Below are 23,921 nucleotides of genomic sequence, written 5' to 3' on the forward strand. Positions count from 1 at the left end.
ACAAAAGGAAACAAGATTAGTGTCATTGTGATTAGCATTCAAAGTGCCAGTTGCATTCTGCGTGCTTTCAGTCGGGTCGTAATGACATGACGGACCATTCTCGATTTCACACCCAAATGGGTCTCATCCTTCGAATCGCACATACTCTCAAAGTTCGTTACATAACCAGCTTCGTAACACGATCGCTGTCAACACTAGACCGCCTCCAGCCTCGTGACATTGTCACTGTCGGTACTAGACCAGCTCCAGCTTCGTGACATCGTCGCTGTCGGTACTAGACCAGCTCCAAATCCGTGACATTGTCGCTGTCGGTACTAGACCAGCTCCAACCTCGTTACATTGTCGCTATCGGTACTAAACCAGCTCCAACCTCGTGGCATTGTCGCTGTCGGTACTAAACCGGCTCCCAGCTTCGTGACATCGTCGCTGTCGGTACTAAACCGGCTCCCAGCTTCGTGACATCGTCGCTGTCGGTACTAAACCGGCTCCCAGCTTCGTGACATCGTCACTGTCGGTACTAAACCGGCTCCCAGCTTCGTGACATCGTCGCTGTCGGTACTAAACCGGCTCCCAGCTTCGTGACATCGTCACTCCCAGTGCCTGACCGCACTGAACTCCGTCCCATGGCCGCACCTGGGCTCATATAATTCTACGATCCTCTGGGATCGGGGTACTCACATCGCCATGGTCACTGTTCTCGTCATCACAACAGACATCCAACTCCGCAGGAATGCGACTATCCGGCATTTTCCTTAACCTGTCATGACTGTACTTGTATGACCTTTTCCCATCCAGTGTTTTCAAGGTATATCGGTCTCCTTCCAGGACCTCCGATATCACAAACGGACCCCTGAATTTTGGATCCAATTTTGTCTGGTTCCTTTCTTCATTTTGGCGTAGTACCAAATCACCAGGATTAAACCTAACTACTTTAGCTTTGGTTTTATCGAATCTCTCTTTGTCATACCTAGCACTAGTTTCCATCTCTTTTATTGCCTGTTGTCTTACACTGGAGATATCTATTTCTTTTTCCTCGATGTTATCAGGTAGTAATAAGTCATACGGTCTTGCTGCTCTACCAATCAATAACTCTAAAGGACTCGATTTGGTTACGCGGTTGATGGTGCAATTCAAAGCCAATTGCATCTCCCCGATCGCGTCTTGCCATGAACGCCCGGTCGTTTCTACCGTTGTGAACATATTTTTTAACGTGCTCATAACACGTTCTACTTGCCCATTGGCCCTACTTGCACCGGTCGCGATCAAATGAACTTTGATTTGTTTGCTTGCACAGAATTCTTGAAATTCCCGGCCCGTGAAACATCTACCCTGATCTGCTATTATCCGACAGGGACTACCGAACAAAAACACGGCGGACTTAAGTGCCTTGATAACGCTGAGCGAATCCAATTTGCGTGTGTGATATAAGTGCACGAATTTCGTAAAGGCATCGATCAAGACGACGACATACTCTTTCGAGTCATTCTTGCCACTCAGCTTGCCCGTTATGTCCATATGCACCGTATGCCACGGTATGCCGGTCTTAGGTATAGGATGCAGTTCAGCCTGTATTTTACCTGAACTAGCCTTCGAAACTCTACAAGCATGGCAGTTCTCGACAAACTTGCGAACATACTTCGCCATTCCCTCGAACCAATAATACTCATAGAGCTTCTCGAGCGTTTTATCCCATCCTAAGTGCATAATTGACTGATGCACATGGTTGATGACGGACCATCTAAAACCTCTCGGAACAATGGGTAAGCAAAGGGTTCTGCCCTTTCGTTGTACTTTACGGTAAAGTGTACCGGATCGCAGTTCGTAGGTATTCGCGATATCTTCCGCGAGCTCTTCGTTCTGTAATTTATTAACGATTTCGGAGATTTGCGGATCACGACGTTGCTCCGCTAATAGCCAGTCTTCGGAGATCTCGGCCAGATTAATCTCTTTCTCTGCGACCTTGTCTATCATACGGCGATTCAAGTCTACGGGGTTTCGCGAAAAGAAATCTACGTGGGCCATTCGTTTACCCTCTCGATACATGATGTCAAAATCGAATGTTTGCAAATAAGCCCACCACCTATAAACCCGGTCGTTTAAGTTTACTTTGTTGCTGGAGGCTTTCAAAGAATTACAGTCCGTAACTACTAAGAATTTCCGTCCATGTAAGTAGTGTCGGAAATGCTTAACGGCGCTGACTACTGCTAGTGTCTCCAGTTCGTACGAATGATACCTAGATTCCGCGGGACTGGTCCTTTTACTATAATATTCGATGACTCTGTTTTCCTTTTCGACTCTATGCATTAAAATAGCTCCATACCCCTCCGAACTAGCGTCGGTATGTAGCTCTATGGGACGATTGGGATCAAATATCATTAACACCGGCGCGTCGGTCAGAACGGAAATTATCTGTTGTCTTATCTTTTCGTGCCTGTCCGTCCAAGTTATGTGCTTGTTACTAGAAGTGAGTGCGTACAAGGGTTTCATCACTTGCGAAAATTTAGGAATAAATTTTCGGAAGTAAGAGGCCAAACCTATAAACTGCCTAAGCTGTGTGACGGTCGACGGTGCAGGTAAAGAATTCAAAGCTTGTATTTTTCCCGGGTTTGGACGAACTTCTCCGTTACGAATTACATATCCCAAATAAAGTACCGACGTCTTCAGAAAAGAACATTTAGCGAAATTGAAAGAAAATCCGGAGTTTACGAGAGTGTTTAGTACAGTGTGCAACCTTTCTAGAGCTTGATCTATTGAGTCGGCGATTATTAGAACGTCGTCCAAATAAACAACGACATACGAATAAGCGAGGTCGCCTAAGGCCTTGAAAATGGCTCTCTGGAAAACGGCTGGTGCATTTTTTAACCCAAACGGCATCGTCACGTATTCGTATTGACCGTCGGGGGTAACGAACGCAGTATATTCCGTCGAGTTAGGGTGAATGGGGATCTGGTGAAATCCGCTAGCCATGTCCAGGCTAATGAAGTATCTCGCACTCTGCAATCTCGCGATTTGGTCAGCAATAAGGGGTAAGGGATACCGATCCGCGACCGTATTTTTATTCAGCGCTCGAAAGTCTACGCACAATCTGTCTGAGCCGTCCTTCTTCTTCACGAGTATTATAGGGCTCGCGAACGGCGAATTACTAGGTTTTACAATTTGTGCTTTAATTAACTCGTCTATCCTCTCGCGTACTATTCTTCGCTCTTCCACGCTAAGCCTGTAAGGGCTTCTCTGCACGGTGACGTTGGGATCGATTAGCCGTATTTCCAACTGGCCCGTACTGACGCGAGTACGCGGGAAACCCGTAATGAATGATTCTTTAAATTTTTCGAGAACAGAGATTAATCGATCTTTATAGTTACCGATCACATCAGTGTCAACCTCGTTAATGTTGACCGCATCTTCCGCGACTTTACCACAAGCGTTAACGACCTTTGTTTTACAAATAACGAGGCTATCTTGCGCGATATTTACGTCGAATCCCTGGCTCAAAATCTCGCGACCAATCATGATGTCGTATTTTAGGTAATCGTCAGCAAGGACATGAAAAACTATCTCCAATGTAAGATCGTTAATACGAACAGTGGACAAAATCTGAAGTGTACTCTTAATACAAGTATTCCCGATCCCCCGCATCACTACCACATCGGTTATTTTTTTGCCCGAAAATTTCGAGGCTAGGGACTCTTTGATTAACGAACACTCGGCCCCAGAATCAAAGTAAAATGGATACGACTCACCCAGATGGCTTAATCTACCAGCCGGAGCTTCTACTACACAGGAGTCGATCCGGCGTTCGTCAATGGAATCGTAGTTCCTTTTCCGCGATGATGGGCAATTAGGCGCGATATGTCCCTCCTCGTGGCATTTGAAGCAGGTCACCTTCGACGATGCGGCTGGTCGTTTTTCCTTCGGGTTTCGTATATCCTGCTCCTTCCCCGTTTGTGTTTGCAGGCAACACTCCGTTCTCCTATGTCCGTGAGCACCACAGCGGTAGCACTTAATCCGAGGAACTGATAGCCTGCTGCGTTTAGCTTCAGGTTCCGTTAGTGAATTTCTTGGCGAAAATGTCGGCTGATCGTTGTAAGGGAGAATCCTCATTTCATCATGAAATTGGTCCTCCGTCCTGATATTATTCGCGAGCGTTAGTCGCCGAAAGCGTCGATCTTGTGAACTCAGCATATAAAGGGCGAGGGCATTGATCACTTCGGGCATCGTTAGATCTTGTAACTTCATCTGCAGCATGGAGCGGAGGCGACTACCGTACGCTCCCGGAGATTCAGTCTCCGACGGTCGTTCTCTGGATATCCTTATTAACGCCGAAGCGGCTGTCTCTCTGCCACCAAAACGCGAAAGAAATTGTTCCTTAAACGTTGGCCAGGTAAGCTTTCCACCGCGCACCATTTGTGAAAGCCAATGCGCAGCAGAACCCCTTAGGGCGCGATTTAGAGCGGAAAGTAACGCACTCTCTTGCATCGGGTGGTCTTTCAAAATCAGATCAGCATGAGAGCACCACGCGGATGGATCGGCGCCCGCGCCTTCGGGGTCAAAACGTGGTAACGTTGCATCCTTAGATTCCGTACTCGGTCGTTGCTCCCCCGGTTTGTGCGCTAGCGTCTGAATTAACTCGCGCATAAGGTCCATTTGCTCTTGTAGCACTTTAAACGGTTCTGATCCCACTTCTGATGTCGGATCGGGATTCGAATTTTGGGCGCGCGACGACTCTTCATGTGGACTAGCCATCGTTTCACAAAGCCGAGATTTTATTTACACGTATATACAGGTCTATCACTAAGCTTAACAAATAATAAGTACAACTAATAATAAGTCTAACAAACACTAAGCCTAATGAATAATACGATCTACGAATAATTAAATTAAATAATACTATTAGCAATGTTTGAGTTCAAACGAATCCACGGTCACCGGGATAACTCCTTACTAAGCGAAACTAACTTAGGCGCAAATGCGATCCTCGAAAACGCTCGATGTATCACTCTCCAAGGCAATCGCAAGAATGCCAGCCTCGTGGAGATTTTTCTCCCTGTACGATTGCATTTTGTTTTCTATACCCGTTTGGAAGCATCGAGAAGGTTCCAAACGCCGTTGCTAGGCACACTCGTTGGAAGCATCGAGAAAGTTCCAAACGCCGTTGCTAGGCAGTTTCCGCCTGGAGTTTTGATTACTAAATACAATGTATGTCCCATTGCATCGGCACCTCCGAGGCAACATCACACGTGGCTCGGCCCGCTCTCGAGGCCGCATGCCGCCACAACCACACTTCTCGGAAAACACATACAACCACTCCAGACCTCCGTTAGATAAAACATCCATCCCGTGACCGTGGCTACGTTCAGCGACCGATTGTCACCTCGAACCCAATCTCGCTTATTACAAATCTTAAACAATTACAACTATAATAAAATCTAGGCTAAGGTACTAGAGGATGTTCCCAAAATTTCCAAGGAAGGGCTTCGGCTTTCCTTTCATCTCCGACATATATATATATATATATATATATATATATATATATATATATATATATATATATAAATATATTTCAATCAATCAATTTGGAGAGTTACATATAAGTATAAACATATATGCCGAACATGTAATAACCTAGTAAATATTAGAGACAGTGCTTCCAATACTATGCAATAAATACAATATTATCAATTTATGAAATATAAGTATACATGAAGTCAAAAACTAATAGTTTAACGAATACATAAAACATACAATATTGTATTATTAAAGAAATGAAGGTTACATTGTCAGAAATATATATATGTGTGCGAATTCTATCAAACCGATAATCTAAGATACATACTTAAAACTAGCCTACATTCCGGTAAAGGATAAATAAATAATTGACATTTCATTTCGTATGAATACTACACTGCCAAGAGAAATATGCATATGAATACGTATATATATGTCGGAGATGAAAGAACAGCGGAGCCTTTGGAATTTTGGATAATCCCGCAACATTGTAACCTAGAGTCTACTATAGCTGTAATTGAACAATTGTAGTTATTCAACCCGATTGTAATTGTTCGAGAGTCGTGATAATGAGCTTGGGCTCGAGGCGACAGTCAGTCGCCGAACGTAGCCGCGGTCACGGGATGAACGTTTTGCCTAACAAGGTATGGAGTAATTCTATAGCTCTCCTTAAAAGAAATATTCGGGGCGACACGAGACAATAAACATTCCAACGGTTTCTGTCCCGTGGCTCGCCACGTGCAGACCCTATTCTTCGAGTAAGATGATTGCCAGATGTCGATGCGTCTCCGCAGGACATGTTCGGCTAGCCCGAGAGCCCGTTATAAATCTTAAGGTTTAGTTAACTAAAGTCCTTCAAACAGACAAACAGTCTTTGTCCCAACTACGGGAAGATAGGGGAGACATATTTTTCAACTAGTGGCGTCTCCCACTAGCAACTTTCCCTCGAGGGCGGCTAACATCCTTTTCTAACCACCGATATGGAGATTGACCAATTAGCAGCAACGCCAATTTCCCTTACTTTCTGAACGAAGGCTTTTCTCGACGAATCCGATGATCTCGTGTCCTTAGACACACCCCATTATAGTTTTCCTCTGTGGCATCATCGGGACAGGAAAGGCATTCTCGTTCGCGATCTCAATGATGAGAGGAGTAACCCTTTACGACCAGTGAATATCACGCATCCGACTTAGATTTTGTGAGTACGTTCATCTATCATCCCGTCGACCGCGGATTCGTTATTGAACCTAGGATCATTGTCATTAGTTTCTCGAGTGCCTAACTACCACGGTTACTTGTCCGGCTCTATAATAATCGTATTTGCACTAGCCGATGTCTCCTCTATTGCACAACGACAACGTGTAACCCAAACGAAGATTCGTTTCACGCCCCTAACCCTAATTCTAATGTGCGCTCCGACATCAGAAGTGGGATCAGTGCCGGTTATAACAGTGCAAGAGCTTACGACCATCGTGCGCGAGTTAATTCCGTCGCTAGTGCAAGAATCGAGTGTGGAACCTAACAATTTTTCGACTCCGCTGCATGGTGCGCAGCTACCAATCTGATTATGGAGGAAAATCCTTTACAAAGCAGTTTCCTGAATATAATTTCAATACCGAGTGTCGAATCGACTTCCACGTAGTGGAGGCGCCAACTGGTAGATCAAGCCATCCGGGTGAGTCGTTTCCATTTTACCCCGATTTCGGAGCCGAGTGTTCGCTAATTAAAGAATCCGTAGTCTTGAGAATTTCTGGCAAAAGAACGATTGATATAGTAGTAATGCGAGGAATAAGAGATATTGGTACTAAACGTATCGCTCAAATCTTGCCCGTTGCAGGTGTTAGTGGTTAGAGATAAATTTTTCATGTCCTGGCTGATAGTTATTTAAAAATACGATATCGCGATTGCTCGTCAAATTTTAAGCCAAGATCTTGACGTAATATTACACAAACTAGCCTCGCTATGTGTAAAACAAAAATAATTCATGCCCGTAATAAAACCGCTGAAAACGAGATCGATGTCAATGAAGTTGACAGTGAGGTACGTGGTAGTGATAAAAGTCGATTAATCTTTCTTTTCGAAAATTCAGAGATTCATCCGTTACGGGTTCCCTACGTACTCGTACAAAAAATACAGGACAGTTAGAAGTACAATTAATTGATCCTAACATCGCCGTACAAGGAGTCCTAATAGACTTCGCGAGCGCAGAGTAGTACGTGATAGAACAAGCGACTTAATTACAGCCAAAAATCATAAAGCCTAGTAATTCACCGTTCGCGAGCCCCGTGTTACTCGTGAAGACGAACAATGGTACAGATAGATGATAGACAGATTTTCGAGAACTAAATAAACATACGGTCGCGGATCGGTAGCCTTTACCCCTCATTGCGGATCGAGTCGCGAGATTGCAAAAGCGAGATATTTTATTATTCTGGACATGGCCGGTGGGTTTCTCCAAACCCCTATTCATCCTAATTCTAGGAAGTATACAGCATTGATTACCCTCGATGAACAATTTGGATAATAAGTTGTTGTTTTCTTCGAATTCTTTTGTGCCTTTGTTCGATCCATTCGATGTCCTTTATTTGCATAACATAAGTGCGTGCGCGTTTAATGTTTCTTCCGGAAGTCATTTTCGGGACGGCGATACTATGCTGACTCCGTCGAAAATGGGGATTCTTATATCTTCGGACAACCCTAATAATTTTGCAACTCATACTTGTCTAAATATTCTAATATTTATGTTCTTCCTTGCTACAATTTTGTAAACCATCAAAGCGTTTACTACGGAAACCCTCAGGAGTAGTCGCGTGCCAAGTCTTCTGTAGCATTTGACCCTTTTTAATTGTGGTAACATAAGAAATCATTTGGTCGGAGTGATCTGTACTACACTTTCCTTCATTGTATTCAGCAGCGGCTGCTGATTTCGATGTTGCGAACAAACGAAACGAGAGATCGTTCTTGAGATTCCTTTGAAAACACGTATAACAGCCAACGTGCCATTCGTACGTTGTCGTCTATTTGGATGATGTCCTAATTATTGCCGACTCGATAGATCAAGCTCTAAAAGTATTGCACACCGTACTAGATACCCTTGTAAAAGCCGGATTCTCCTTTAACTTTTCAAAATGTTCTTTTCTAAAGGCATCGGTACTCTATTTGGAATATGTAATTTACGTCGGAGAAGTTCGTCCCAATCCGGGTAAAATGCACGCCTTGAGTTCTTTACCTGCGTCAACGACCGTCACACAGCTCAGGCAGTTCATAGGTTTAGCCCTTTATTTCCGAAAATTCGTCCCTAAATTTTCACGGGTAATGAAACCCTTGTATGCGCTTACTTCCGATAATAAAAACATGACTTGGACAGATAGGCATGGAAAAATAAGGCAAAAGGTAATTTCCGCCCTGACCGACGCGCCGGTGTTAATGGTATTTGACCCGAACTACCCGATAGAACTTCGTATCGACGCTAGTTCGGATGGATAGGAGGTCATTTTAATGCACAGGGTTGAAGGTAAAAATCAAGTAGTGGAATATTACAGCAAAAGAACTAGCCCTGCAGAATCTAGGTATCATTCCTACGAATTAGAAACGCTAGCAGTTGTAAACGCCGTCAAGCACTTCCGTCATTATCTCCACGGACGAGAATTTCTTGTCGTCTCCGATTGTAATCCTTTGAAGGCTTCCAGTAGTAAGGTAAATTTAAATGACAGGGTTTACAGGTGGTGGGCTTACTTACAAACTTTTACTTTTGACATTCTGTACCGGGAAGGTAAACGAATGGCCCACGTAAATTTTGTCTCGCGAAATCCCGTAGACTTGGATCACCTTACGATCAACGAAGTCATAAAGAAGGAAATCAATCTGACCGAAATCTCCGAAGACTAGCTATTAGTGGAATAACGTCGCGACTCCCAAATTTCTGGGATCGTCAATAAATTACAGAACGAAGAGCTCGCGGAAGACGTCGCGAATACGTATGAGTTACGGTCCGGTACCCTTCATCGTAAAATACAGAGAAAAGGCAGAACTCTCTGCTTGTCCATTGTCCCCAGAGGTTTTAGATGATCTGTTATTAACCATGTGCAACAGTCAATTATGCACTTAGGTTGGGATAAAACGCTTGAGAAACCGTGCGAGTGTTACTGGTTCGAAGGAATGGCGGAGTATGTTCGCCAATTCGTAGAGAACTGTCACGCTTGTCAAGTTTCAAAGGCCAGTTCAGGTAAAATACAAGCTGAATTACATCCTATACCTAAGACCAGCATACCTTGGCATACAGATCACGTGGACATAACGGGCAAACTAAGCGGTAAAAGTGGTTCGAAAGAGTATGTCATTGTTTTGGTCGACGTCTTCACTAAATTCGCATATCTGCATCATACTCGCAAAGTAGATTTCCTTAGTACCGGTAAAGCACTTAAGTACTATATTTTTATTCGGCAGTCCTTGCCGGATAATAGCGGACCAAGAGAGGTGTCCTAACGGGTAAAGAATTCCAAGATTTCTGGCAAGGTGAACACTAAAACTCCACTTAATCTCAACCGGTGCGAGTAGGGCCAACGGTCAGGTAGAGCGTATTACGGTACGTTGAAAATTATGTTCACGATCATAGAAACGACCGGGCGATCGTGGCTAGACGCGGTTGGCAAAAATACGGCTGGCTTTAAATTGCACCACCAACCGCGTGACTAAATCGAGCCCATTGGAACTATTAATTGGTGGAACAGCAAAGACCTTACGACTCATTGATACCCGATAATATCGAAGAAAAAGAAGTAGATATCTCTGATGTAAGACAGCGGGCAATAGAGGATATAGAAATTAGTGCTAGGTACGATAAGGGTGGAGTTGACAAAACTAAAACTAAGGTAGTTAGGTTTAACCTTGGTGATTTTGTATTATGCAAAAACGAGGAAAGAAACTAGACGAAGTTAGATCCGAAATTCAGAAGTCCATTCGAGATAGCAAAGATTTTGGAAGGAGGTAGATATACTTTAAAAACCTTAGACGGCAAACAATCATATAAGGACAGACATGACAGACTGAGAAAGATGCTAGAAAGTTGCGCCCCTGCTGAGATGGACGTCTGTGGTGATGACAACGATGGTGATAATAACGATGCAAGTGCACTGACCTCAGAGGATCATTAACACCACGTTGTGGTCGTAGTGTATACCCACAGTGACGTTTTGCGTATCTGCAATATATCCACTGTGATGTCTCACACATCTGTAATATACCCACAGTGACGTTTTGCGTATCTGCAATATATCCACTGTGATGTCTCACACATCTGTAATATACCCACAGTGACGTTTTGCGTATCTGCAATATATCCACTGTGATGTCTCATATATCTGTAATATACCCACAGTGACGTTTTGCGTATCTGCAATATATCCACTGTGATGTCTCATACATCTGTAATATACCCACAGTGACGTTTGCGTATCTGCAATATATCCACTGTGATGTCTCATACATCTGTGATATACCCACAGTGACGTTTGCGTATTTGCAATATATCCACTGTGATGTCTCATGTATCTGTAATATACCCACAGTGACGTTTTGCGTATCTGCAATATATCCACTGTGATGTCTCATACATCTGTAATATACCCACAGTGACGTTTTGCGTGTCTGCAATATATCCACTGTGATGTTTCATACATCTGCAATATACCCATAGTGATACACCCAACGTAGCAATATGATCCAACCAACTGAGATTCATCAGTGTACGAAATCGAACATGATCTGTCGTGTCATTACGGTCTGGCGACTCACAGAACGCAACTAGCACTTTGAATACAAATTATAACGCTACAAATTCTTGTTCTCTTTTAGTTTTGTGTTGTCAAGCCTCCGAACGAAATTTTGTTATTGCACTGGACCCTTGACTTGCTTGGACATTTAGTTAAATCGTAAATAATGTCAGTTGAATCTAATGAAAGAAAACACGATATTTTAGTTACACACGAGGACGTGTGATAGTCAGGAAGGCCGTGTCGGAGATGAAAGAACAGCGGAGCCTTTGGAATTTTGGATAATCCCGCAACATTGTAACCTAGAGTCTACTATAGCTGTAATTGAACAATTGTAGTTATTCAACCCGATTGTAATTGTTCGAGAGTCGTGATAATGAGCTTGGGCTCGAGGCGACAGTCAGTCGCCGAACGTAGCCGCGGTCACGGGATGAACGTTTTGCCTAACAAGGTATGGAGTAATTCTATAGCTCTCCTTAAAAGAAATATTCGGGGCGACACGAGACAATAAACATTCCAACGGTTTCTGTCCCGTGGCTCGCCACGTGCAGACCCTATTCTTCGAGTAAGATGATTGCCAGATGTCGATGCGTCTCCGCAGGACATGTTCGGCTAGCCCGAGAGCCCGTTATAAATCTTAAGGTTTAGTTAACTAAAGTCCTTCAAACAGACAAACAGTCTTTGTCCCAACTACGGGAAGATAGGGGAGACATATTTTTCAACTAGTGGCGTCTCCCACTAGCAACTTTCCCTCGAGGGCGGCTAACATCCTTTTCTAACCACCGATATGAAGATTGACCAATTAGCAGCAACGCCAATTTCCCTTACTTTCTGAACGAAGGCTTTTCTCGACGAATCCGATGATCTCGTGTCCTTAGACACACCCCATTATAGTTTTCCTCTGTGGCATCATCGGGACAGGAAAGGCATTCTCGTTCGCGATCTCAATGATGAGAGGAGTAACCCTTTACGACCAGTGAATATCACGCATCCGACTTAGATTTTGTGAGTACGTTCATCTATCATCCCGTCGACCGCGGATTCGTTATTGAACCTAGGATCATTGTCATTAGTTTCTCGAGTGCCTAACTACCACGGTTACTTGTCCGGCTCTATAATAATCGTATTTGCACTAGCCGATGTCTCCTCTATTGCACAACGACAACGTGTAACCCAAACGAAGATTCGTTTCACGCCCCTAACCCTAATTCTAATGTGCGCTCCGACATATATATATATGTCGGGTTTACACTAGAATTAGAGTTAGGGGCGTAAAGCGAATCTTCGTTTGGATTACACGTCGTCGTTATGCAATAGAGAAGACATTGGCTAGTGCAAATACGATTACCATAGAAGCGGACAAGTAACCGTGGTAATTAGATACTCGAGAAACCAATGACAATGATCCTAGGTTCAATAACGAACCCGCGGACAACGGGACGGTAGCCGTACGCACTCGCAAAGATCTAAGTCGGATTCTGTGTTAATAGTCGCTGGCGTTAATCTCTTTTTCTGTCGATGAGACCGCAAGAGAGAATGACTTTCCGTCCCGGTGATACCCCAGAGGAAAACTATGACGGGGTGTGTCTAAGGACACGAGATCATCGGATTCGTCGGGGACATCCTACGTTCGGAAAGTAAGGGAAATTGACGTTGCTGCTAATTGGCCAATCTCCATATCGGTAGTTAGAAAAGGATGCTAGCTGCCTGTTACGACCGTTCGCGGAGAGACGCGGTCGCGAGGAAAACGCGTCAGCGAGAGGCGTAACTTCTCGCTACGATTCGGTGAATCGACGCCGCGAAGTAGTCGTTCCCCTGTTTCGGTTCAGAGAACAGAGGTGGTTGAATGAATATGACACAGCAGTAAGTTATATTTCACCGTTTATTCTAACAACTTATTACGAAGACAATTACGCTGGTGCGTGTATACGAGATGAATGAGTGACTGATCTGCGGGTGTGTATACCCGCTCGAAGGATGTTGACCGTTCGAAGGATGTAAAATCAGTACGTACTGGGAGACGATGATGTGTCGGAGGAAAGCTAAGGATGGGTGTGTCTAGCGCACGGGACCATCGGATTCGTTGGTGCCGATGTTATTTAGGAGAGTGAGGGAATAGGCTTCGTTTCTAATTGGTTAAACGAAGGGTCTTAACCGCCCTCGAGAGAAAGTGGTTAGTGGGAGGACAGTTGCAGCGTACGTGCGAAAAACCAACTTTCCTTAGTTAAGCCGTGGTAGACAATAGTCTTTGGAAATTCTTCCGAACCAGATGTTTGTTTTGTTTGAAGGACCTTTCCTAGGAAATCTATGAGATTTATGGAAAGTACTTGAAACTATGGAGGATACGCTGCCAGTATCCGAAGACATCTGGTTGCCACATTGCCCGCGGTGTGTGGCCTGGGCTAGGTAGAGTGTCACGCGACGTAACATACTCCCCCCGTTGAGAGGGTACCGATCAAAAGTTCTGTAAAGGTGAAGTTAATTGGAGCTGCCGCCCAACTCCATGTTGATTGTTGATGACCCGTCTTCTGCTGGGTCGGTTTGGCTCGATGGTAGGACGAGCTGCGTGGCACCTCGATCCAAGATGCTCCTTGCCGCGTGAACCACAGCCGTCCGGATGATGCTGTCGTCCCCAGGGTGAACTTGGCGATGCGGCCGAAGGCCCGTTGCCTGGATGGCATGTTGTCTCCCTTGTAGTCTAGATCGCCGTCTTCCTCGTCGATGCCGAGCGCTTTCCAGGTGAAATTCACGACCCAAGAAGTGTCGTGAATCATACTTCTGGAAGTGTCGTTAAACACCTTGGCCCAGAAAGTATCGTCGAAGGAACGTCGGTGGGGCTTGGTGAGGATTCATCAAGCGCGGTGCGGAGGTTTGAGGTTGATTGGGAGGCTGGACTCCCCCCGATGGCCCGCTCGAACCGCATTCTCTTAGGGATGATTCTTGGTAGAGGAGAAGCGTTGGGCGTCGTGATTTGGACTTGTTTTGCCATTGGAGAGTGTGGTAGCGTCGTTGCAGCCAAGGGTGACTTCAGGGAGAAGTCCGTGACAAACGACTTGTTCGGTGTGGCGCTCTGTGAACTCAGTAGAGAATCGTTGAGATCAGATAGAATGTTCTGTAAATTACCGATACCATTTGAGTGATCAGTCATGGTATTAATAATGCGGCAATGATTCTGAGTAGGGCCAATTGCAGGCGTAGCACATCTCTGAGGTGGCGAAGGAGGAGTCTTCGCGTTACGTCTCGAAGTGTGACTGTCCGATGCAATGTTTCTAATCTCGGGTGGTGCAGATGACGTGATGTAAGAGAGATGATTGGACGTCGATATGTTGTGTTGGACGTCCATCGTAGAAGTATTGCCCGAAGAAACACTGCCCCTGGATGGTTTGAGCACAGTGGATTTCGAAGCCTTAACAGTAGGTTTCGACTCGACGTTGACCTTGTTGCTATCCTGGATGGGATTCAACCCGTTACTATCTAGGTTGTGGGCTGCGGTTAAAGAGTCATGAACGTTCGATGCTAATGTGGTTGTCGTCGGGCCGCGTTTAGGTGACACGTTGCGAGTGTGATGCGATGAGCTTCGCGTGTCATGCGATGGGATCGGTGGTCTTTTGGAGTCGACTGGGTAGATCTCCGCGAAAATTCGGTTGTGCGTCTCGATCGATGTGTAAAGTGCTGTTGCGATGATCCAGGTGGAGATCGTCCATTAGAGGATCGGTTGTGCGGCGAACGACCGCCCGACGATCGATCTCCAGACGACCGACCGCTAGTTGACCGACCGCTGGAATACCGATCGCTTGAATACCGATCGCTTGAATACCGATCGCTTGAGGCCCGATCGCTTGAAACCCGTGGACTGACCTGTGAGCGCTCGGTGTAAATATGTGTGATGGAGTTGCCCGCACATGTGACATGAACCGGATGTGCATTGGGTGAGTGAATGACCTCTGCCTAAGCAATTTATACAGAGCGATGCCCGTTTTACAACTTCGAGGCGTTTTGTAGCCGATTTGGCCTTAAACACCTTGCAATATCTGAGTTCGTGAGATCCTTTGCAGGTCGGACACATCCACATCCGATCTGTAATATGTGTTCGTTCATGCCGTACGTTTTGTCGGTGACGAGTGTGTTGGTAAGTATCCCTTTTTCTCATTGGTGTTGGAGCGTTCGTTTAATCACCGTTTGTCCTTGTTTGTAAGAAGTCTATTAAGTGCTTGTATGACGGTAATTTCTTGTCTGGTAAGGTGCATTGCCATTTGCGAATGATGGCTGGGGGTAGCTTCCATGTCAGTAATTTGAGAAGAACGGTGTTGGATGTGATTGGGTCACCGAGGTTCTCTAACGCTTGGATATTTATCTTGACCGTCTCGAGAAAGTCGTCTATGGCTTCGGGTGTCTCTTTAACTATTTTCGGATAGTCGAAAAGTAAGTCGAGGTGGCGCATGCAGATTTGACGGTGGCAGTCGAATTTTTCCTTAAGCACGTCGACGGCGATTGCATAGTTTGACTCGGTGAGGGCTAACGATTGTATACTTCGCGCGGCCTTTCCGGTCAAAGAGGATCGTAGGTAGTGAAATTTCTGCACGGATGTAAGTCGCTCGCTTCGATCGATAGTGGATAAGAAGGAGTCGTAAAAGGAGTGCCAATTTTCGATGGCACCGTCAAAAATAGGCAGGTGAATTTCCGGCAGTTTAACTGATGTCGGCTCGGCGACATGAGACGACTCGGAGCCTTGTGATTTCGACGACGATGCTGGTGTATCATCCATGAGGGTGTGTATTCGGACTAGAAGATCGTCATATGTGTCGGTTACTTCGGAAACGCGCGCGTCGTCTATCTCGCCTAAATCTTCTAATTCCTCTTGTAACAATCGATATTGTTTCCACGCGTCGTCGAGCATTGTCATATAGGCCGTTAATCGGGCCTTAATCGGTTGTGTAGATTTTTCGTATTCATCGAGTCGTTTCGATACAGAGGTAAATCGACCGATTTGAAAGCCTCGTCTCCGATGCAAGGAGGTAATTTTCTCTGCGTTTCCGGTTGCCATTGTTTGTTAGATAATTGAGAGTGGAGTGGTTATAACTTACTTCTGTTGAAGATTGTCCAGTTGCGGCAGGAGGTTGCGTGGTTGCGTTTTAACCACCGAATTATACCTCTTCAAGGGTGACGATTCTTGACGTTACTGGCCTCGCTGGGGGGTAACGCTTCCGCTGCTGGTTATGTTGGATTCACGTGGCACTGTGTGATAGTGGGTGTCACTGGTATGCGCTTTTCACTTGACGCGTGATGCGGCTTTGAGGATCGAATGATTCGACCGGTTACGTGTCCACACTTTTCACTTGTCACTGAATCCGGCTCGAAAGACCGAATGTTTCGACCGGATGGGTGACAAAACTATCCACTGCCACTGATAATCCGGCTCGAAGGACCAAATGTTACGACCGTTCGCGGAGAGACGCGGTCGCGAGGAAAACGCGTCAGCGAGAGGCGTAACTTCTCGCTACGATTCGGTGAATCGACGCCGCGAAGTAGTCGTTCCCCTGTTTCGGTTCAGAGAACAGAGGTGGTTGAATGAATATGACACAGCAGTAAGTTATATTTCACCGTTTATTCTAACAACTTATTACGAAGACAATTACGCTGGTGCGTGTATACGAGATGAATGAGTGACTGATCTGCGGGTGTGTATACCCGCTCGAAGGATGTTGACCGTTCGAAGGATGTAAAATCAGTACGTACTGGGAGACGATGATGTGTCGGAGGAAAGCTAAGGATGGGTGTGTCTAGCGCACGGGACCATCGGATTCGTTGGTGCCGATGTTATTTAGGAGAGTGAGGGAATAGGCTTCGTTTCTAATTGGTTAAACGAAGGGTCTTAACCGCCCTCGAGAGAAAGTGGTTAGTGGGAGGACAGTTGCAGCGTACGTGCGAAAAACCAACTTTCCTTAGTTAAGCCGTGGTAGACAATAGTCTTTGGAAATTCTTCCGAACCAGATGTTTGTTTTGTTTGAAGGACCTTTCCTAGGAAATCTATGAGATTTATGGAAGGTACTTGAAACTATGGAGGATACGCTGCCAGTATCCGAAGACATCTGGTTGCCACATTGCCCGCGGTGTGTGGCCTGGGCTAGGTAGAGTGTCACGCGACGTAACACTGCCCTTGAGGGAGGGTTGCTAGTGGGAGACGTCGTTCGTGGAAAAATAGGTCTCTCTTGTCTTCCCGTAACTGGGACAAAGACTGTGTATCTGTTGAAGGATTTTAGGTAACTAGATATTAGTGTTTATGACGGTTCTCGGGCTAGCCGATCACGTACTGTGGAGACGCGTCGACATCTGGTAAACATCCTGCCCGGAGAATAGGATCTGCGTGTGGCAAGCTACGGGACAGAAACCGTTGGAATGTTTACTGCCACGTGCCGCTACAAATATTTCTTTTAAGGATAGCTATAGGACTACTCAATGCCTTTGTTAGATGGAGAGTTCGTCCCGTTGACCGCGGCCACGTTCGGCGACTAATTGTCGTCTTGAGCCCAAGCTCATTGTCACAAGTCTCAAACAAATACAATTGGTTAGAATGACGGCAAATCGCTTAGTTACAACTGTAGATTTTAATTACAATGTTTTTATGGATTTTCCCGAGGTTTCAGAGGGAAGGCACCGGTGTCCTCTTATCTCCGACATATATATATGTATGTGTGCGCGTATGTTTTATATTATCGAATACTCTATAAAATAAACTACTCAAAACAATAAATAACGCAATCGAAGAATTACAAAACACACAACATAAATATATATATATATATATATGCGTATATTCACACGAACAATACTTGTCACTTTAAAGCAATATTAATAAATAAATGTTCTAATTGCGGTAGAATAAGGAAAAACGAGCGGCAGACGGAAAATTACTTCGATATTAAACAAAATTAAAGACCCGTCACTATAACTTTGCTGATGACATTTATGAGCAGCCATGTTAGATTTACACGCATCACGGCGACAGGAATATTAAGGATTAATGGAAGTCAGGCGCGAGAAATGAATCATTAAAACACATTGTTAACACTTTTCTTTAATAAAATCTGTGCGCAACTACAAATGTAAAAAAAAATATATATATATATATGTAGTATCGGGGAGAAGGGCCTAAGAAACGTCGAGCTAACTACAGACAATGTCCCGAGAGCCGAGGCGCTGTCGGCTCCATCAATGCATTACCGGGTCCTTCAAACAAATAGCTTTGCCGAAAAGACCTACGTGACCCTGGCTACGAGCGTCTGCAGAACACGTGTGCGGTGGGCCTAGCAAAAGACAATAGAATGCTACAACGGCCAGAGAGTCAGTCGAGAAGCAGAGTTTGCGAGTGGCGTTGCCGAGAGAGTGTTGATTGCATTTTGTGAAAGTCGAGTCGTTATCTAATTATTTAGTTGTGCTGTTTTCTGTACGTTTGGTGTGAATAGTTCAGGTTGAACATCAATCGTCTTTTTCTGTCCGATTAACATCTGTATCATCCATTCCTTGTAAATATATTATATCACGATATTACATATATAATCAATTAAAAAGGGGGAAATATAAAATTAAAATACATATATTTAACAAACATAAAATAGATATCACATTTAAAAAAAATATATATATATATCATACATAAAAACAAAAGACATTTAAAAGGAAAAAAATAATAATAATAAGGAACCTCTGATGGAAATGCCTCCGCAAACATTGTTCGAACGTCGTTCACCGAAACCTAGGGAAACAACAAGAAAGGGAAAAACATCAAAATCGCAAAAACAATCATAAGCGTACCCCCAGCGGACCACCACCCCGTGGGGGATGGCATTATAAATAAGCAAAGCAACGTAGAGCAGGGCTCATTATTATTCTGGTGAACATTCTTATTACGTTCATTATTCTTCGTTCATTATTCTTTGCTCATTATTATTCTGGTGAACATTCTTATTACGTTCATTGTTCTTCGTTCATTATTCTTTGCTCATTATTATTCTGGTGAACATTCTTATTACGTTCATTATTCTTCGTTCATTATTCTTTGCTCATTATTATTCTGATAAACATTCTTATTACGCTCATTATTCTTCGCTCATTATTATAGTGATCATTGTTATTACCGTTCATTATTCTATGTTCATTATTATTGCGATCTTCGTTATAACGGTTCATAATTATTTTGTTCACTCCTTGAGTTCATTGTTACTACGTTCGTTATTGCGCTCATCTTTAGAAATTTTGTATAGTATTTTGCGCTTCGGGGTCTTTAGTTTTTCGGTCAAGAAAAGAGAGCCACGACTAAGTAAAAAGAAAATTTTATCTTTGAACGCGCATTGTAATTGCGGTATTAATCCAGTTAGTAAATTGTTCTGTCTGTATCGAAATAGATAAATAAAGTAAACGTTGATAGTAAACTATATTCGAGTTCAAGTAATAAACCCAGCAAAAACTTCGACGACTACCGGAGCAGCTGAGGTAATGGCGCCAGACAGCGCCTACTCCTCAAGGTAAGAAAATTAATTTTGAGAATTTCCTTTTTCTCTGATAATTTCGTTGCCCTCGAGAATCGAATTAGAACTTCCTATCATCGGTCTCGTTTTATTTTCGTGAACAGTTTTGAAGATAGAATCATTGTTTAAACTTTAAATAAAGGAGTTGTCCGCTGTGTCGGCTTGTGCGAACGGTGTTTTCAGCTACTGAAACACCCACTGATCTTCGCATTCCTCCTCCCATTGTTGGCAAAATATTGACCGTCTTTGGGCAAGGCTTGCGAAATCACACAAATCCCGCACAGAAAGGACTATTAAATACATCGTCGGGGTCAATCGAAAATTAAGAGCAATACCGGCATTGCTAATAACCGATATTCTTGCCATCGTTGCATGCGATTGTAAGAGAGAAATAGCAGAACAATTTCCCTTCGGAAATTTAACCAAAGGATCGTTCGCTGTGTTGGCTTGTGCAAACGGTGTTTTCGATTATCAAAAACACCCGTCGATCTTCGCATTCCTCCTCCCACTGTTGGTAAAATACTACCGGTCTTTGGGCAAGGCTTGCGAAATCACACGAGTCCTACACAGAGAGGATCGTTAGAATCATCCTCGATTATTAAACTCAAAAGGCAAGAAAATCGTGGTAACAGAATCTATCGTAGTAAATGAATTGAGTTTCGGTTCTACCGGCAAACTACTACAGCGAAATTAAAAGAGAAGAAGAAGTCAAACGTAAAAATAAATTTATATAAAACAACGAAAAATCTCACATTCCTATCCAATGCAGCAACGCTAAAATATATATATATCCGGCTAATAAAATATATATAAATGTAGTATCGTGGACGAAAGGCCTGGGAAATATCGGGCGAACTATGAACAGTGTCGCGAGAGCCGAGGCGCCGTCGGGCCCATCAATGTGTCATCGGTCTTTTCAAGTGCATAGTTTCGTGGAAAAGACCTACGTGACCCTGGCCACGAGCGTCTGCGGAATACGTGTGCTGTGGGCCTAGGAAAAGGACAACAGAGTGTTAGTCGAGGAGCAGAGTGCGAGTCGAGGAGCAGAGTGCGAGTCGAGAAACAGAGTGCGGGTCGCGGAGCCGAGTGCGAGTTGAGCGGAGAGAGTTTGCGAGTGGCGTTGCCGAGAGAGAGTGTGGATTGCGCTGTTTTCTGTACGTTTGGTATGAATAGTTCAAGTTAAGCCACAATCGTCTTTTCTGTCTGATTAACATCTCTATTGTCCACTTTTCGTAAACATATTACATCACGATATTACATAAAGGTAATAATCTAACCAATTCTACATTCAAATAAAAATCCGTTCAACGAGGACAAATATTTATTGTTCCCAGCTTTAATCCTCTCCCGTGCCAGTATCCCTGCACATAGCAGGTTAGCCGAAAAGTGGAATTCGTTTACCAGTTGCATTAAGCGTCAGTTAACGCTACCAATTAAACAAAAAATAATAAAATTAAGATATTTTGAAATAGTCCTTAGACTATTTCTGGTGGCAGCAACTACCGTATTAATTAGAAATCTAAATCAGTATTACATACACAATAATATCATTTCAATTTATTTCCCTTCAGATTAAATTCAAACTCAACAAAAAAAATTTTTCAGTAAAATTTAAATTTAAAATTTGATCGATGTCAATAAATTAATACGTAACATTTGCTTGTTTCGACACTCAAACGGTAGTGCATTACATTTGCAGTGTAAAATGGAGTGAAATGAGCGCTTAAATAACGAAATATCTCCATCGGGAAGGAAACGACGGCTACGTTTCGACAAAATCGACGAAATCATCGCGATTTGTGAGCTATTTTGCTTGTTTCGACGCTTAAACGGTAGTGCATTACATTTGCAGTGTAAAATGGAGTGAAATGAACGCTTAAACGTCGACATATCTCCATCGTGATGCAAGTGACGGGTACTTTACGTCAAAATCGACGAAATCATCGCGATTTGCGACCTGTTTCGCTTGTTTCGACGCTTAAACGGGAGTGCATTGCATTTGCAGTGTAAAATGGAGAGAAATGAGCTCTTAAACGTCGAAATATCACCAACGGGAAGGAAATGACGGCTACTTTTCGCCAAAATCGACGAAATCATCGCGATTTGCGAGCTATTTTGCTTGTTTCGACGCTTAAACGGTAATGCATTACATTTACAGCGTAAGATGGTGAGAAATGAGCGCTTAAACGTCGAAATATCTCCAACGGGAAGGAAAGGACGGCTAGTTTTCGTCTAAATCGACGAAATCATCGCGATTTGTAAGTTATTTTGCTTGTTTCGACGCTTAAACGGTAATGCATTACAATTGCAGCGTAAGATGGGGTGAAATGAGCGCTTGAACTTCGAAATATCTCCAAGGGGAAAGAAATGACGGCTACCTTTCGTCAAAATCGACGAAATCATCGCGATATGTAAGCTATTTTGCTTGTTTCGACGCTTAAACGGTAGTGCATTACATTTGCAGTGTAAAATGGAGTGAAATGAACGCTTAAACGTCGATATATCTCCATCGTGATGCAAGTGACGGCTACTTTACGTCAAAATCGACGAAATCATCGCGATTTGCGACCTGTTTCGCTTGTTTCGACGCTTAAACGGGAGTGCATTGCATTCGCAGTGTAAAATGGAGAGAAATGAGCTCTTAAACGTCTAAATATCACCAACGGGAAGGAAATGACGGCTACTTTTCGCCAAAATCGACGAAATCATCGCGATTTGCGAGCTATTTTGCTTGTTTCGACGCTTAAGCGGTAATGCATTACATTTGCAGTGTAAAATGGAGTGAAATGAGCGCTTAAACGTCGAAATATCTCCAACGGGAAGGGAATGACGGCTACTTTTCGTCAAAATCGACGAAATCATCGCGATTTGCGAGCTATTTTGCTTGTTTCGACGCTTAAACGGCAGAACATTACATTTGCAGTGTAAAGTGGAGAGAAATGAGCGCTTAAACGTCGAAGTATCTCAAACGGGAAGGAAATGAAGGCTAGTTTTCGTCAAAATCGACGAAATCATCGCGATTTGCGACCTGTTTCTCTTGTTTCGACGCTTAAACGGGAGTGCATTACATTTGCAGTGTAAAATGGAGTGAAATGTGCGCTTAAACGCCGATATATTTCAACGGGAAGGAATGACTTCCAGTTTTCGTCAAAATCGACGAAATCATCGCGATTTGCAAGCTATTTTGCTTGCTTCGACGTTTAAACGGGAGTGCATTACATTTGCAGTGTAAAATGGAGTGAAATGAGCGCTTAAACGTCGAAGTATCTCCAACGGGAAGGAAATGGCGGCTAGTTTTCGACAAAATCGACGAAATCATCGCGATTTGCGACCTGTTTCGCTTGTTGCGACGCTTAAACGGGTGTGCATTGCATTTGCAGTGTAAAATGGAGTGAAATGAGCTCTTAAACGTCGAAATATCAAAAACGGGAAGGAAATGACGGCTGCTTTTCGCCAAAATAGACGAAATCATCGCGATTTGCGAGCTATTTTGCTTGTTTCGACGCTTAAACGGTAATGCATTACATTTGCAGTCTGCAATGGAGTTCAACGAGCGCTTAAACGTCGAAATATCTCCAATGGGAAGGAAATGACGGCTAGTTTTCGTCTAAATCGACGAAATCGTCGCGATTTGTGAGCTATTTTGCTTGTTTCGACGCTTAAACGGTAATGCATTACAATTGCAGCGTAAGATGGTGTGAAATGTGCGCTTAAACTTCGAAATATCTCCAAGGGGAAAGAAATGACGGCTACCTTTCGTCAAAATCGACGAAATCATCGCGATTTGTAAGCTATTTTGCTTGTTTCGACGCTTAAACGGTAGTGCATTACATTTGCAGTGTAAAATGGAGTGAAATGAACGCTTAAACGTCGATATATCTCCATCGTGATGCAAGTGACGGCTACTTTACGTCAAAATCGACGAAATCATCGCGATTTGCGACCTGTTTCGCTTGTTTCGACGCTTAAACGGGAGTGCATTGCATTTGCAGTGTAAAATGGAGAGAAATGAGCTCTTAAACGTCTAAATATCACCAACGGGAAGGAAATGACGGCTACTTTTCGCCAAAATCGACGAAATCATCGCGATTTGCGAGCTATTTTGCTTGTTTCGACGCTT

The sequence above is a fragment of the Bombus vancouverensis genome, chromosome 12, assembly GCF_051014615.1.
Source record: "Bombus vancouverensis nearcticus chromosome 12, iyBomVanc1_principal, whole genome shotgun sequence".
Lineage (NCBI taxonomy): Eukaryota > Metazoa > Arthropoda > Insecta > Hymenoptera > Apidae > Bombus > Bombus vancouverensis.